This window comes from Clinocottus analis, unplaced genomic scaffold, assembly GCF_023055335.1.
Source record: "Clinocottus analis isolate CAN_PGR_092001 unplaced genomic scaffold, fCliAna1.0.p SCAF_20, whole genome shotgun sequence".
NCBI classification, from domain to species: domain Eukaryota; kingdom Metazoa; phylum Chordata; class Actinopteri; order Perciformes; family Cottidae; genus Clinocottus; species Clinocottus analis.
The window spans coordinates 15,140,281-15,157,943 of NW_027175932.1; the positions used below are offsets into that span (position 1 = coordinate 15,140,281).

Below are 17,663 nucleotides of genomic sequence, written 5' to 3' on the forward strand. Positions count from 1 at the left end.
ATTAAATATTAGCTGACATTTACCATGGACGGAACCAGCTTATTATTGTACTATTGTTCAGATGGTGCCTGTGTGTGTGTGTGTGTGTGTGTGTGTGTGTGTGTGAGTGTGTGTGTGTGTGTGTGTGTGTGTGTGAGTGTGTGTGTGTGTGTGTGTGTGTGTGTGTGTGTGTGTGTGTGTGTGTGTGTGTGTGTGTGTGCGTGCGTGCGTGCGTGTGTGTGCGCGCGCGTGTGTGTGTGCCAAGTATGCATGCTGGGTAAGAGGAGCAATGCAGCTGTCATTTTCTGTACAGCGAAGCAAACTTTAGAGTTTAAAATTCAATTTAAAAAGTAGACAGACTCAGTCTTTTTTTGTGGGTTCTAAATGGTTGACTAGAACGTGATGCGTTCAATGGGACTGTGCTCAAAGGCTAGATAAAAAAAGTAGGAACACAAAATTCTGTTTTGCTCATATTTCTCTCATTCTATGTACTGCATATTTGTCTGTTGGCACCATATAATAGCTTTGGCATTTGGTTGCATTAAAATGGGTTATCTGAGCATTTTGGCATATTGTATTGTTCACTTCACTCTAATTCTCTTCTGATAAGGGGGGCAGCTTAAAAGTCACAAATACAGAATGTAAGGAGTGGGAGAAATGGCAGAGAGACAAACTACAGACAGACAGAATAAGCAACCATATCCCCAGCATAATATCTTTGTATCTGACTAATTGGCTTTGCTTCATGTGTTAAGAAGAAAACTCAATCACTATCTCGATTACAATTGCAAAGTGTACCCTCCTTATACTGCACAGAAGTAGGAAGGATGAGGTCAGGGTGGAAGGTTTACAAATACCTTGGACATGGTGTTGGACAGTGCAAACATTCAGTCCTAACGCAGTAAGTATTATCTCAGTTAGATAGCGAGTAGGAAAGTAAGGACATTTTCTATCACGACTTTCATAGATCAGAATTTGCATCCCATTACACTCCTGCAAACAACTTCTGCCTTTTATTAACCATATCCACAGCCTTTCACTTACCACTTGTTTGAACCGTATCTTAACCAAAGTTTGTCTAACGTCTTGGCATGGTCAGCTCAGTTTCCCCGTGCTGCGAAAGCACAGCAACTTTACAGCTAAACCATTCATTTGCATCTCAAATCTTAACAAACAACTTTTGGTTAAGAAGAAACTTTCCTGACTCATTCAGTGTTAAATATGTGAGACGGCACATGAAGGGATGTATCTGGACCTCGGGTGGGCCATACCAGTAAAATCATAGCATAATAACTCATACAAAACGACAATAGTTCTCTGTGTTTAAATCATTGGTGAAGGTTTTTGGATGATAAACCCTATTTTAAGGTCTTATTACAATAAACTAGAGACATAAAGACCAAAATTTCAGACATCAGCCCACTGTTTATCTGCCTGGATTCTCAAAGCAGATTCCCTCGCTATGTAATGTGTTTGTGATGCCCCTTTCATGACATGATCCATTTTTAACGACTCATCAACACCACGAATGAATACGACCAGTTGAGCATATCAGTGCTTTCATCGATTGCAACTCAAAATTCTACAAATTATATTGCTTTATGATTATTTTGGCAATTCAAATCTGCTGAAAGATCGGACATCCTAGCCGTCACAGTATTCCTTGTTAGGCTAATGTTGGCAAAAGCCTGTCACTTAAGAACAAAAAAATGTTTTCTCATTTTTTTGTAAACAGTTATCTGGCGGGCTGAAAAAGATTATTATTTTTTTTTTAAATCCTGTGATTTTATTTTGAAGGGACTTTTATGCAGCACACTCTTTTTTTGCCGGGTCATCCCTCCATGTTTTTAGCAGTGTGTTTCAGGTTGAGTCAAACCAGGAGGATACGTGGTTGGGGCCAGCCCACCTCCATCACCAGCCGGCCGTCCCTCAGACATCGCCGGCCAGACTACATCCTGTGCTTCACAAAACACGTTAATTTAACGTTCAGAAATTCACTGACTGACTTTTATACTCCTCGTGGTCTGTATTGACACTCATGGTTTGGATGTTTTTTGCAGGTTTTCAGAGTTTTTTGGCGATTTTAGGACAATCTGCCTTGATTTTAATCCAGAACACCGGCACTCCGGCAGACTTGAAACGTACATTTAAGTTTAATTTTTGGGGCAACGTTCTCACGTAGCATCTTCACATGTGTCAATCTTTATGCACCTGCGCCGCAGAGTTAGTTTGGGTTCTGTTACTTATCTTATTGTTTTGTTATGCACCTTCAACACCACTACACACACACAATCACAGACCCAGCATGTAACACTACTGTCTCCATACTATCTCAGGTTCAAACTGCACCATCTTTTCATTAAATACATTGGAGATGTTGAGAATGTTCTTCGATTTGGGTCGCGGCTTGTCATTAAGGGTGATGGTGGGTCCCAGAGCCAGACCAGTTGAGAACCACTGCCCTAGCGGGCTGCATCTGGCCCGCGGGCCGTATGTTTGACACCCCTGATCTGGACCTCAACCGATCTAAGACCCCATATGATCAGAATTCTAATGCATTAATTTACTGCCCAACAATAATGGTTTGATTTTATATAGTGCTTTTCTATATACTCAAAGACGCTTTACAGAGGAATCATCCACACAGTGATGAGAGGAGCTGCAATGCAAGGTGCCACATCAGGACTATCTAACTTTCACACACTGTAGTCGCAGCTACGGGATCAATTTTAGGGTTAAGTGTCTTGCTGGCTAGCGAAACAAGGGATCGAACCACCAATCCTCTGATTGAAAGACAACCCGCTGCACACCACTGCGCCACAGTCACGCAATTTTTCAAAAGCTTTCTGCTGTGTTTGTTTTATTTTTAAATGCAGCCCTGCATTAATTTATTATTAGAGTATGTGTTATTTATAATTCCTCCAGTTCAATTTGAACTCTGATAATACATATTGTTGAGCTATATTCAATTGAACTTTCATTATTTTATTTCAGTCAGTTGACTATATACAGATAAATACAGTTAATCCAACTGTTGGCTACAACATTATATATGGGACTAAATCATAAAACAAGTTAGACATTACTGTGATGTTCCAGCACGAGAAAATTCCCTATAACTGGACCTCACTGAACATTAATTTAATACCTTTGCCCTAGCTGATTACTTTTTCCCACCGGTTGACTGCACCATGTCCTTGTGAAACCCCTGGTCTCGAGGAGGAGGCCCCAAAGAACTACAGTAAGTATTACCAAACAAGCTTCATAAGAAAAGTCAGTCACAAATAACCGCTACATACTATAAATTTGACTTCTGCATGTAACCCAATCCTAAGCATTTCTTGGAACAGTGAACAGTAAGTACCCAAGGAGCAACATAAGGGTACAGTGTTTATCTCAAAGGTACTTTCAGCATACTGACTGTAGGAGCCTGGAATGGAACGGCCAAGTATTAGAAAGTTCAGCTGTGTCTACTGACTTTAACAAAGTTCAGCAAAGTCTAACAAAGTACAGATGAGTCTAATAAAGTTCAGCTGAGTCTAACAAAGTACAGATGCATCTAACGAAGGTCAGCTGAATCTAACAAAGTGAAATATGATGGATGAGTCTGACAAACAGACATTAGCTGAAGCAGACAAGGTAGAGCTAAAACTAACAAGCTGAGCCTAATAAAGTGCAGATTAGCCTGGAAGTTGATCTTAGACTGGCAAAAACAGAATATAATGGCCATAGTTTACTGTGGAGGCTGAAATACCTTTCCATCACCACTCATATTTCATCACGTAGAAACTCCTGCTGGACTCTCCTTAGCAGCTCTACCTCAGATACCAACATGGCTTGTTGAGTTAATGTGCTGTTCCACTTAGTTCCTCGCACATGAAGCCGTCCAGACGTACCAACACATTTAACCAGCAACAAGCCAAAGCTCCTTTCTTACGCAGAGACCCAGCACTACAACAAATTGCCTTTGTTTCTCAATCAGAAATCATTCCTCTCTCACAACATGACTCTGGGAAGAGTCTTAATCAGGTTAGCTGAGAGACACGCTGTGCTGTAGGACCGGTCTGTTCACCTGAGGGCTGTGCCTGAGCTGTGTGCTGCTTGATTAAGATGCACTCATTTGAATTCATTGTCATCCTGCATAGACACTAACACTTACAGTAAAGTACAAGTAACTACAAGTCCGTGATACAAATGTACAAACAAAAGTAATGCTGAAGCTCTTTTTTTTAGTCTGTTTTACTTCCTTGAGCATTTTAAGATATTAACAGAAGTTATACACATGTATTAGTTACAAGCTTCTGAACTGCTAATGACTGCAGTTGAAAGTTAGCTTAGAGCTAACGGTGGTGTGTTAAATATCGTCCATGGTGCCATACAAATAATTATACCTATTAAACAATTGTTCTCTTAAATAAATTAAACATAAAATGTCACACGGTGAGAAAACCAGATAGATTTATTTAATGGGCTGTTTTAGCATTTGTTAGCCAATTTATGTTGTATTTATACAGTGAACAAAGGTCCGATAAGGCCACTCTGCTCAGGTTCAGTGCTCTGCTCAGCGTCAGACACTAGCTCGTAAACATAATGGAGCATTTAGAAGCTCAGACTCAGACATTTTCTCAGGAGTTGGTGGAAACCCAACCAAAGCTCAAAGAAAAGTGAATATTAGACTGACTTTTGTCAGGTGGACACAAACACGACAGCAAATGGATGCTCATGGTGCGTCCAGTCAGCTGGATGTTTAAACCAGACTTTTAATGTTAAATCAGCAATAACAACTTCCTAATGCAATGAGGCCTTTTTCAAGAAACATATTAGGATCATAGCAGGAACAACATACATTTAACTGAAAGCACTAAATCCCACCTTTAATGGGAAGTTTGGTGTCAGATTTATGTTAAATGCTGATGAGGGAATTATATTATTTCACACGCACAGGTATTTCAAATAAAGGGCTTCTTAACATTGTTCACATCTGCCATATACGAGATCTGGATCTGACTGATTAACTACATTTAAATCAAATATATACCAATATAACATTTTAAGAAGTCAAGAGAGTGTCTGCTCAATCCATATTGTATTTGTTTATTGCCTTTCTAATATGATGGACATAAAACCGTTTGTGAAGGTGGGACCACGTTACAAGTGGCCAATCATAAAAGAGCCAGTGCTTCCCTTGATTTCCAAAAGACTTGATTGGTGTGAGCAGAGCTCCACTTGGAGAGCAGAGGAAGAGTGTGTATGCCCTCCAATGCTCACCAAGCACTGCTGCTGTGTGCTACATGCAGTAGCCACTCTTTGCCTCTCCTATGCTTTTCCAACTTGCATCTGTACAACTCTGGTTTTTGAATTGGTGCACTATGACTTATATTGTGCAAATAGCAGATTAATACAGAACAAAAACAGATAAATATATTCCATTTCTCATGCTTTCAAATGCTCTGCATTTGCTCTTATTATATTCCATGTGCCACACAAAGTAAATCCCTCATATTTCTATCACACTCCTGTATTAGTTCCCATGTTGCTATTGGTAACTATGACAGACGGTTGATGGGATTGCGATTTTGATAAAGGTGCCTGTATTTGAGCGCCATAAGCCAGACGAGAATTCCACCAAAGAGACAATTCAAAGAAATACTGGAGAGATGGTAATCTTGGAGGATTAGAGGCCATCACTGTCCTTTTATCCTTCCTCCATATTTCTCTCCATCATCATCATCATCATCATCATCATCATCATCATCATCATCATTTTAGTCAGCTGCAGTTAGCTTTGATGCCCACAGCCTCTCAGTGCATAAAGAGGCCAGTGATGTCATCCTTCTCTTGGCCTTTAGCCAGACCAAATCCACTCATTTTGCTTTTACACACTTAAGTAATTGGCTGACAAATAACTTGCAATGAGGGCATTGCTAGACTCAGCCTCAAGACCTGCTTAACTTCAATAACTGGGAGCATGTGATGGGTTGTACATGAGCACACAGTCTCTGGATGAAGTCACACATTTTGTTAGTTACACTTAAGTTGACAGTGATGTATTGATTTGTAAAAGTACCTTTGATTCCTCCTGGGGGTAAGGACAAGAGATGTGAGGCCCTCATGAGATGTGAGGATCTATTCATGATCTACTGCATACCTTAGCTTGCACATAAAGGGCAGTGCTGACAATACTTTATTGTCATTGTCAAAAAAGAAAATGAAAAACAGTTTAAGCAGCTCCTGTGGCAAAGACAAACATTTAAAACAACCATAGACACATCACGAGTAGACATTAAAATAATACAAAGTAGACATCAAAATAAGTGGATTAAAGTGCATGTACCATTGATATTGCCCGTGTCCTAAGCCTTTGGGAGGGGATGGGGGTTCCATACTTTATACAGCTTGTGGATAAAAGCTGCCCCGCAGTCTGTTTGTGCGCGTTGCAATTGTTCTGTATCTCCTTTCCAACCGAAGGGAAGCAAACAGTGCATGCCCAGTGTGGGTGGGGTCTCTGGAGATACAACTGGCTTTCCTACAGAGCCGGCCAGCGTACAGGTCACGGGGGAGGGGGTGGGTATGGGGGGGGGGGGGGGGGAGTGTGGTCCCAATGACTCGTTCTGATGACAAACAAACAGCGACACAAACAGGTCAGACAAACAAACGGGATTGGAACGAGATGCACTGCATCGCTAAATTAAGCCACAGTGAAAATTGAGCTTTCCACTCAATTTGCATTAAAGTCTGGTTTCAAAGAGAGATCACAAATAAGTAGTTTGCTGTTGGTCACGCTCCATTCAGAATTTCCACTTTATGTCAAGGCTTCTGAGTCAGTTCCCATCATCTTGTTTACCAAAAACTCATCTGTCTCCGGGGCCAGCTTTATAGATACACAACAGAATTATCACACTATTAGGTCACTGTGATGGAGAGGCTTTTCTCTATCTCTGTTTAATTAGCAAAGCTCTGTCCGGCTTCCACAGTATCCATCAGCTCTAACGTCGCCATCCTTCACTCGCCATCCTCACAGTCATTAGGACTATGACCAAGCCGTCCACACGATCTATCAGCCGAGCTGTGGCTATCTGATGTGGCTGACAACATCCTGCTGCTGTTGCTGCAGTTCAACTGCCAGCTGGAGATGACAGCAAAGTATTGGCTCTGAATAGGTAACCAGGTAGGTAGTATGTGTATATGGAGGTAGGTACATCTCTCCTCCTATCAGTCAGTGGTAGAAAATAATAACAGCGTATCTACTTGACAGAAAACAGACACATTTTGCCTTAAAGACAAATTAATAAGTACAAAATAGATGAATATTGGGATATTCTGACCGAATGATATAACATAACTAAGAGATAAAAAATAAAAAAAACTTTTTGATTTCCTATTATGAAAATACATTATCCACCTCTTTTACATATACAATACATTGTGGCTAATATCCCTGATGTGTAAATAATGGATTGTCTTCAACTAACAAAAAATAAATAGAATTGTCTACACCCAGTGGAAAGAAAAAAGATATACGATTTTGCATATTTTGCCTTCATATATAAATGCTTTCAGAAATAAAACAAGTGAAACCTTAAATTCAACATCAGCTACAACTGATGTGATAAAAAGAGTCAATGCTCCAAGATAAAGACTCATCTGGATCTGATTTAGTTTCTCATTGACTGCTTCTTTATAAACACACGCATCCAGTGAGCGGTGATGACAGGAGCGGCTGAGGAAATGGCACCTCTGAATCACCCAGCTGAAACAGCACACAAACAGCTCAGAGCCACGGTGAAGCAGCTCATTTCATTTTGCTCATATTTTGAAAGGAAGCCTTGGCATCAAAATGTGTGAGTCTTGCATCACAACGTACACTGCCAATAAATAACCCCTCAGCATATGCCTTACTGTACGGCAAATATCACAGTCTCTGCGATCCAGGAAAATATGCACACTCCACACATCGTAAAAAAAGCACAACCGCAGTAAAGTCCACAGCTTGTTGACTCACCAGAGGAATTGCAGCAGGAGTTAAGGAGGCAGGCAGAGCAGGAGGAGCACGGCTGCCTCTTCCATGGGCTTTGCTCCGGGTGAAGGCAGCTCTGCTTGTGTGAGCGCTAAACAGCCCTCCCTTCCTCGCTCTCTTTCTCTCTGCTGCTCTGCCTGCGCCACCATTGTGCTGGTGTTACCAGACAGATGTGTCAACGTGGAGTGGATTCCTGCAAGAATACCCCTCAAGGCAGCTGGACCAAGCATGTCCATGGATTCTGTACACTGCTTCACTGCCACCATGGACAACATACAGGGTTTGTCAATGTATCTACATGTATCTAATTCATCTGCTGTTGCATTGCTTCATAACAAGATCTGCAAGCTAACATTAGCAATAGAGCCAATGACAAACATAGCATAAAGCACACACAACACAAGAAGCTTAATTCATACTTTAAGTACATGGAGTATGCATATGAAGCATGTTTAATGGTACACAACTGTTGCAGGGCAGACATTTTGTAAAAGCACAAATGTGTGCAAGAATCTGAATACAAGTAGCAGTTTTTGAGTTTTTGCCTGCTGATGGAACTAGAGAGCTTAGCTAACCCGCACAGGACCTTAAGGTATTGAATGAAATAGACTTCAGGCAAACCCGACAACATTGGTGACTGCTGTGCCCACAGCTCTACTGGGACCTGGCTCCAGGATCAAGCTGAACTTGTGACGCGAGCTGTAGGACAGAATGCAGGACTGTGGTGGGATGAGAGAAGGCAGACTCTATGGTAGGGAGATGGTTTTAGAACATCTGATCTAAAAATATCTAATTTGTTTTGCAGTGATGGTACCATGGTATTCCAAAATCTAATATTTTGAAAAATGAAAATAAGGTATAGCCCTACACGTGTTCTTGGATGAAAGACCTGCCCCATCATGTAAATGTGATGTCATTCATTCAGAGTTAGTAGCCTCGTAGCAGTCATGCTGTTGTTTTGAGTTGTCATTGAACTGTATTGCTGGGCAACCTGGATCTCAGCAATACAAATTATAGCATTGAGGTCAATGTCTAAGCCTAATCAGTCACAATGTCTAACCTTACACATCAGAGGTCAATGTTAAACCCTAACGATTAGAGGTCAATGTCTAACCTTACCCATAAGAGGTCAATGTCTAACCTTACCCATTCAATGTCAATGTTTAACCTTAGATGTCAATGTCTAACCTTAATTATTAGAGGTCAATGTCTAACCTTAACCATTGGATGTCAAACCTTAACTTTAACCATTCATTTTCACAATGTGTGAGTTACCTTATGGATGGATAAATAATTACTTTATTGACACTGGTAATTGTTTCTTTTGGCCCTACATAACCAAAAACAAACCAAACAAAAAACATGCTATTGCAGGGTAACCATTGGAACAGGCAGATCAGAAAACAGTAATCTGACCAGTACTCTCAGGATACATTACCTTGTCAAAGTCAAACGGGTTTAACAGATAATACGGACCTGACAGTTCCCCAACTGTAACAAAGGGTCACTAAAGTCTTCACACTTATAAGTTGCTACTGTTGTAAATGCAAAAGCATGTTGTACCTTAAAGCTAACATCAGGATTTGTGTTTAAATTCATGCAAACTAATTACAAGTGGCCTAGAGTTAAGTTTGCCCGTCCTCTATGTGTAACATCATCAAACCTCATTTACATACAAAAAGGATTATGGGAGATTAAAATTGTAGCTCAGGTGTAAAGATTTTTTTTGTGCTGTAGCGCTTCTGTTGATTGTTGAAGTATAAAACCAGCTGTGAAACATTCAGTGTACCTTTATTCTCTCAAACATTTTCAAAAAAGGAATTCTAGCAGGAGAGACACTTTTCTGGCCAATAAATATGCTTTGATACTATTTCTCCAGATATGTGTCCTGCATAAGCACCTTCAGTTGTTTCTGCATAGAAAAATCCTTTTCAGCTGTGAAATGAATGTCTACATCTTAGAGCCGTGTGATTCTTCTGGCTTTAGCAAGCGTCCTTTATGCTGCACCATTTGTCTGTCACTTAGCTATTTCTAGAGCAAATGTCGTAGGTGTGAAGCTTTTAAAATTCAAAGAATGTATTTATCATTAAACATGTATACTGTTTGCTCCAAGCTGAAACATTTCAACAAGAAAACAAGGTAACCCACTGCCTCTGCACAAATTGTTAGATCACAGAAACTGAAGGCTGAACATTACTATTCTTTGAAGTGACTTTTGTTGGAGTGTTTTCCTGTCTGATATAGTTTCAAACGCTTTTTCAGTCTGCTCAGAGTCAAATTCTGAGAAAACTTTGATGGTGACTCAGCTGACATAAGCAGCAATTATTGGGGAACAATTCTAGACTCCAGTTATGGACCCACACGATACCAAGACCAAGCGGGCCATGTCAACCTGAAATTAAATCATACTCAATAATGCCTGAGTTAGAATGGATGATTGACTATGTTTTAGTAATTTTTCAGGGCAACGGTAACAGAGGAATCGACCCAAAAACAATGTAAAGTAAGTAATTATATATATATGTATATATATATATATATATATATATATATATATATATATATATATATATATATATATACACACATATATATATATATGCATATATATACATATATATACATACATATACATATATATACATACATATATATATACATATATATATATATACATATATATACATATATATATATATATATACACATACATATATATACATACATATATATACATATATATACATATACATACATATACATATATATACATACATATATATACATACATATATATACATACACACACACACACACACACACATACATACATACATACATACATACATACATATATATATATATATATATATATATATATATATATATATATATATATATATATATATATATATATATATATACACACACACACACTAAGAACGAAACGTCAGATCAGTCTGACCCACTCTTAACAGCCTTCTGAGCGACCAACGCTCACTGCAGCCGCGTCAGGGAAAGTTATATCTGACATTCAAAGGAATACTAAAACCATGCGTAATGATGAATGTGCGCCCACAGCTGCAGAACACTGACGCAAGAAAAATTGCATAAAAATAAAAACAATATAAAAATAAAGATTTTCCCATGTGTTCCTGGAGCTACATAAATAAAATGAATTACGTTTTCACACACGTTCGGCATCTGCATATGAGTTTACATTAGCTAAAAAAACAGTAACAACCCTGTGGTACTTCACAGATATCAGGGAAACTGACAGGTGTAACTGAACTCTCCTGAACCTCATCCAGAGAGGCCCCACGTCTAAAGGCGTTGCTGAAGTCCACGGGAGAGACACCACGGCTGCAATACAGCATCACCTCGCTGCTAACCAAGAGCGTCGCCGTGCGTGGTCCGCCAGGTCCACCGTGGATTTCATGCCATGGCTGAGATCCCCAGGGTGATTGGTGTCATGAATGGCACACACACACGCACACCCGTAGCGTAATTACACCTGTGTGTGGGGACCACAGGGTGTTGTGCGTGATTTATGCGCTGATAAAGTGGTGGGTGATCGATTAACCTGCCATCGATTGATTTAGTTTCATCACCACGGCGGTGGACAGCTCCCACTAAGAGCGTCTTAGGAAGCTTCTTTGGCGAGATCTTAAGAAGGCAGTTAAGGACGCATCTGGGAAACACTCGTATCTTAGCGCTCCTTCTTAGCGAACCCTTCTTTTGAGCCTTCTTAAGTCCTTAAGAACGATCGAATCTGTGAAACGCTGCCTTTATTGGTAACCACTCGCACGGACCGCCTGCCAGCAGTCATCTCACGTTCTCCTCAACATATTTCCTACTGCTCTTTATATTGGGGCCAGCAATCAGCGTCCGCTGAGAACAATCAGTCCTTATCTCTGGCACCTGTCGCCTGAGTCACCCCAACCACAACCCTCTGCAGCTGAGCATAACTACGCCCCTACCACAGAGCCTCAACAACTTTTAATTTAGTGACTTTCCCGAAGCTTTCTACCCGATCACACAAATGGAGCCCATAGCTGCGACAGAGATGAACCTGTGTGCTTTCGTCTACTGACTGTGAGCACAATGAGTGGGCAACTGAGGGTCAGTGGGTAGACCGAGTTATCCTTTCATCGAAACATTGACGGTTTGATCTTTGGTTCCTGAAATAAAAAATGTATGTATGGACCTAGAATATGACAAATTGTAATGAAGTTTAAGTTTTTCTGCCAGTGAACATAATATAATATATAGGGTAATATGTTAAAACTAGTAAGAGGACTTTGAGTTGGCATTACTTGCATCATCAAGATTGAACTTGAATGCTGAAAACATTCAAGCTGCTTTAGAAGTTGAGGAATAAATATTCATTTATTTAGTTTTTGTGGTGATATTTGCAATGCTTACAACTAAGCAATATTGGGTCATCAAGAAGAAACAGTGTTTGGATTTCCTGTGCAAATGAAGACAGTTGAGAAAACCCTCCCTGGAAAGTAAACACATGGGCATACCAAGCAAAGGGCATGCCAAGCAAAGCCATGGTATGCTGATAATAAAAAGGTTTTTTATCGTGTTTGGATACATTAATGCTAATTAAAACATATCTGTTTTGGTCACTGAGTAGGGGGCCGACAGAAAGAAATAAGAGATGCCTATTACTCTATGTGGTTTAATCTGGGAATATTTTGGTGTGGCCTATACATTTTTGTTGGGTTTTCCCTCTTTTTCCTTACCCTTTACATCTGAAATGCAGAAAGTGTGAGAATAGCCTCCCTTGTGCCATGAGAAGTCACCTTCTACAAAGACCTGCTGTGTTTCTGAAACATTCTGGCTTCATTATGCAGACCACTCAGGCTTGTGAAAGTGTCACCAATCCACTGATGCAGTTAGAGAATGAGATCAGGTTAACACAAAGAGTGTTGGAGAGATATACAGTGCACTATTCAGAGACCAAAATAGTCTGGTATTTGGGACAAGTAATGTGGTGTTTTTCCTCTCTCCATTTATTCAAAATGGCGGTAAAAGGCAAGCTCTTGAGAAGCTGTCCCATCGATGAAAGTTGCACTCGGGGCTCAGGGTTGGTCTACGTAATGAGTATGGGGCCTTTGAAAGAGTACTATGCACTTAGGTATCAGTGCTCCAGTTGATGGAGCACATGTGGTGCATTAAGACAAAAAGGCCAGAGCCACCGTTCAGCAGTGGGAGGAAATGGCAGGTAAAGGGGACATCGGGAGAGTAAACACATTAGCTGAGACATTGCTGTTTGAATGTGCCTGAAGACCAGGGAGAACATGAGTGTTTGTGTGTGGGTGGCAGATATGGTACAAGACATTTCTAACATCCACGGACACAAACACACTGTATAGACAACAAGAGGGCTTTTAATTTCCATACTCCATATATACCAAAGTAGAACTAATGGTGCCATTAAATGGGAAATTAAAAATGGTGAGCTCAATTGGCAACTGTTAAAAATCTACAATGTATTTTGGCTCAAATATATTACAAATTAAAATTGAGTGGCTCACATTGTTGAGTTGCCTTCTTCCTGGATGAAAATCAGAAGCAAACAGAACAGCCGGAGTTGACAGTCATTTAGGGCTGCTGCAGCAAATTATTTTTACATAAATTCATACGTTGAGTTATTTTTATTAATCAGTTATAACATATAATATCAATGATCTTGTATCACAAACAGTCGTAAAACGCTGTCTCAGGAAATCAAATGACAAATATCTTGCAGCAAGGTTATTTAATATACACCACCAAATACCATACTGATTCTGATTATGAATAGTGAGAGAATGACAATTCTCTCGCAGAGAATGATTAGTGAGTTAATTGTGTCCTTCTCGATTTGAATGGCTCAGAGACATTGGACGTGTACCGAACAGCATCACTGCACAGTCAATAGCTGGCATCTGATTTACAACGACATACGATTGCACAAACAGGCCAGCTGTTACATGCGTACTCATGAAACGAGCGACACATGTTCAATATGAAAGCACTTCAACTGTTATACACAGTTTGTGTTTGCCATGCTCATATTTCAGGGCTATCATATTTAACTCACGTTACCAAGACAACAGTGAAGGTCCTCTATGCTCATTGATTTCTGAGAGTGCAAGCGAGAGAGAGCAGCTGAAGCTACCTGTGTGCAGCATTTTAAAAAAGGGCACGCTGTTTGGGGTTTGAGGATGTCTGACTACTAACTGCTAAAATCCCTTTAGGTTGGCTGTTTATTGTAGAAGCAATAAATAGTACAGAACAGGTCAAAACAGTCTGAACAACCACTTGAAATGAAACCAGTCGGCAGCTGGACAAGGTGAGACGATAAGAAACGTCTTCAGCGCTCAAAGATTCATATCATCATTCATCCATTTACACACATTCCCACACTGATGACAGAGGCTACCATGCAGCTGCCACCTGGCACCGCCTTCAGGAGCTTGATTCAAGGACACTTAGAAATATGAAATACGACAAGAGCGGGGGATCGAACCGCTGGATCTCCAATTACTGGATGAACCGCTCTCGCTTTGAACCACATAATGGAAGAGTGACCACCGAGTGGATTTTATGTTCTGCCCCCTTTAAATGTGAACAAAATGTCTCCTCCAGTCTATTGTAACAACAGGACGAGAAGCACTCCAGCTGCTCTGTTCAGCTGCACGAGAAGCTCTGCAGCACCTTGAGCTAAATGCTCACATGAGCATGCTAACAATTACTAATTTGCATTAAACACAGTACAGCTGAGGCTGGAATTTGTTTATAGGGCACAACAACACCTGTTTAGAAGACTGCTTTACAAAGAAATCCAGAAAAAAAGCAAGACCAGAGCCCTTACCAACAATGCACAGATTATTATATGTTCAGTCTTTCAACGAGAAATTCAAAACAGTGTCTCTCAAATGTTCAGAGACGCGATAATTATTAAAAGCGGTCACGTGAAGCCTCACTACGAGACAAAGCACTAATCCTTTGTGCAAATTGAAGCACATAAAAAATAATCTGATACGATCAGAATCCTAACTCATGAATTCACTGGCAACCAATAATGTTAGCATAGAGGAGAATAGAGCTGAAACGTGAGGTGAGAATCATATATTATTGTCACTTCACACCTGAATGAACTGAATTTAAAGGTCCTTGAGCATGCAGCCGTAACTGAAAAACAGAGGTGAACACTCATTCACGGACACACACGCACACACAACGGATTACATGCACCCGCAGTGATTTAGTTTAGCACATACTGGAGTAAATGCACCAACACGGCACACCCCTTCAAAGACATTGCTCATCTTAGCCCCGTTTCTAGATGAATTCATGCTGGTCAGGGATTTGTTCTGTCGCAAACAGTTTGTGTTGGTAACTGCTGATGGCTAATTAGCAGCAAATGACTTCACTGTAGATACATACATCTTCACAGCTGTGAGAAAATCAACAACCTCTGACACTTCCTTTGTGTTGCTTGGCAACAGGGAAGAATCTGCTTGAGTGTACAAGTGGATTCATGACTGCATTCTGATGCTTTCCTGGGGATGATGTGAGCTGGTCTGAGAGCAGTTTGGCAGCTCCATTGAGCAAGAGAAGAGAGGATGCAAACGGTTACAGGAATTTGTTCATGAGTGTGAGTGATGCGTATGATGCTGAAGGCAGAACATCGTGCTGTAAGCAGACCGCTGACAGGAAAGGCCTTCTCATTCACGTGTGACTGTGCACCAACAGACGTTTGATGTTTGAACTCGTCAATAAGGTGACACCTCCTGTACAAGTCAAATGTTCTTTTAGACACAAACTAGCTTTTCTGGCATGAAGTGCACCTTGGAGAACAAAGACTCACTTTCTCATGTCATGCAAAGATAAACAGTTGGAGTAATTATAATAGAATTACAATATAATTATCATATAGACGCTTTCACAGTTTGTAAACAATGATGACGTATAAGTGTTCACATGCAGTTTGACAGCGGAGTGCATTAGATTGTCAGTAAGGAAATTAGCCACCAATGATGTTGAATGCAGCCGAAACCAATTGACTCCTTACTGAATCACAGTATTTAGTAGCCTAATATAAACATGTATTTAGTGGAGACACCTGGCTTGTAACGTTACACCAGAGAGACATTACAAGCTTCACGTCACTAGATGATCCAACTCATCATCTGTATTTATGTACATGACGTTAGAAACCATGACATAGACTCAGAGATTTGGCTTTATTCACTTTTAAAGGGGACGCTACAAACATTCCAGTGGGATCAACAGGTTTGGCTGAATGTAAAAGGGTCTATTCATGTACACCACTTGTGACGTTGTTTGTATCAGCCGTTCTCTAGGAAGATGTGAGCAGCAACACAACAAACATTCAGCCCATTATGAACAAGCACTTTAAAAGAATTGCACATACAAATGGCCTGCACTTGTGTTTCTCTTTTCTACTCCTAAAACCACTCAAAACTTTAACACAACATGTCATCATTCACCCATTCACACACTGAAGGTGCCACCTGTCCATCAGGACTCTGAGTTACCACTCATACCTGGTGATCAAATGGACTACTACCTGAGGATGACCCTGCTCTACCACTGAACAACAGTGGCCAACACGTGGAGTTGCTCATGAAGACCAGATCAATTACCTGGGATACAACAGCTCACAAGCTAAATTAGATTGTGTCTACTTTGCGGTTTTTAACAGTCTATGCTAATCTCCTGCCAGTGACAGTCAATACTTTCTGCAGATTTCTTTCCATTATCCAAACCGCTTAACCTATTCAGGGTTGTGGGTGCTGGAGCCAATCCCAGCTGACATTGGGTAAAGGCAGGTTTCACCTAGACAGGTCTCCAGTCTATCTCAAGGCTCATATAGAGACAAACAACCATTCACACTCTCGAGAACAGGGAGGGAACCCACGCTGACACGGGGAGAACATACATGTCATATAAAAAGGCCTTCTGTAATGCCAGAGGAGCTTATTACTCATCAATAATAGAGAAAAACAAGAACAACCCTAGATTTTGCTTTATCACTGTGGCTAGGCTGACTGAGAGTCATAGCTCTGTGGATCTTTGTAATCCTACAGACCTCAGTAGTAATGACTTCATGAACTTTATCAATGATAAGATTCTGTCTATTAGAGGCAGGATTGATGATCTCCTGCTCTTGGCCATTGCCGGTCCATCCTCATGTGGAGTGGCCATGGAGGTGGATAGAGGCCCTGACGTGTGTCTGGATGAATTTCCTCCCATCAACCTCAACCAATTGTCTTCAACTGTTTCTACTTCTAAATCTTCTCCCTGTCTCCTGGACCCCATTCCGATGAGGCTGCTTAAACCCTCTGAGGTCCTGTGAGGTCCTCTAAGGTCCGCTTCGGAGCCGCCTACATTACGTTGGTCATTCTGCACATGACATCTATTGTTTCTGTCCACCCGAGAAGAGGGATCCTCCTCTGTTGCCCATTTCCTTTAAATTTTTACTTTAAAAGCCTTCCAGGAGAGAGCAGGATATGTTAGACTTTCTTGACAGGAGCTCAACAGCAATAAAAACATAAACAAATGAATGTATAAAAGGTAAAAACAGAGGAAGCATTTGTTTGATTTCATAGTACTAGCAAAGTAGATCATTAACCAGCTGATGATG

The 17,663-nt window shown here is 40.6% G+C and overlaps 1 protein-coding gene across 12 annotated transcripts in view; it reads right to left on the reverse strand.

Moving 5' to 3' along the window:
- Positions 1-17,663, reverse strand: part of LOC137791243 (pleckstrin homology domain-containing family A member 5-like) — a 167,350-nt gene that overhangs the window by 70,853 nt on the left and 78,834 nt on the right. Inside the window, exon 1 of one of the 12 annotated variants that reach the window (XM_068585964.1) lies at positions 7,982-8,066. The exons of the other annotated variants lie outside the window; for them this stretch is intronic. The gene's annotated coding sequence lies outside the window, so the exon portion shown is untranslated. Of the gene's footprint in view, positions 1-7,981; positions 8,067-17,663 lie in introns of those variants that run through there. 12 annotated transcript variants of the gene reach the window in all.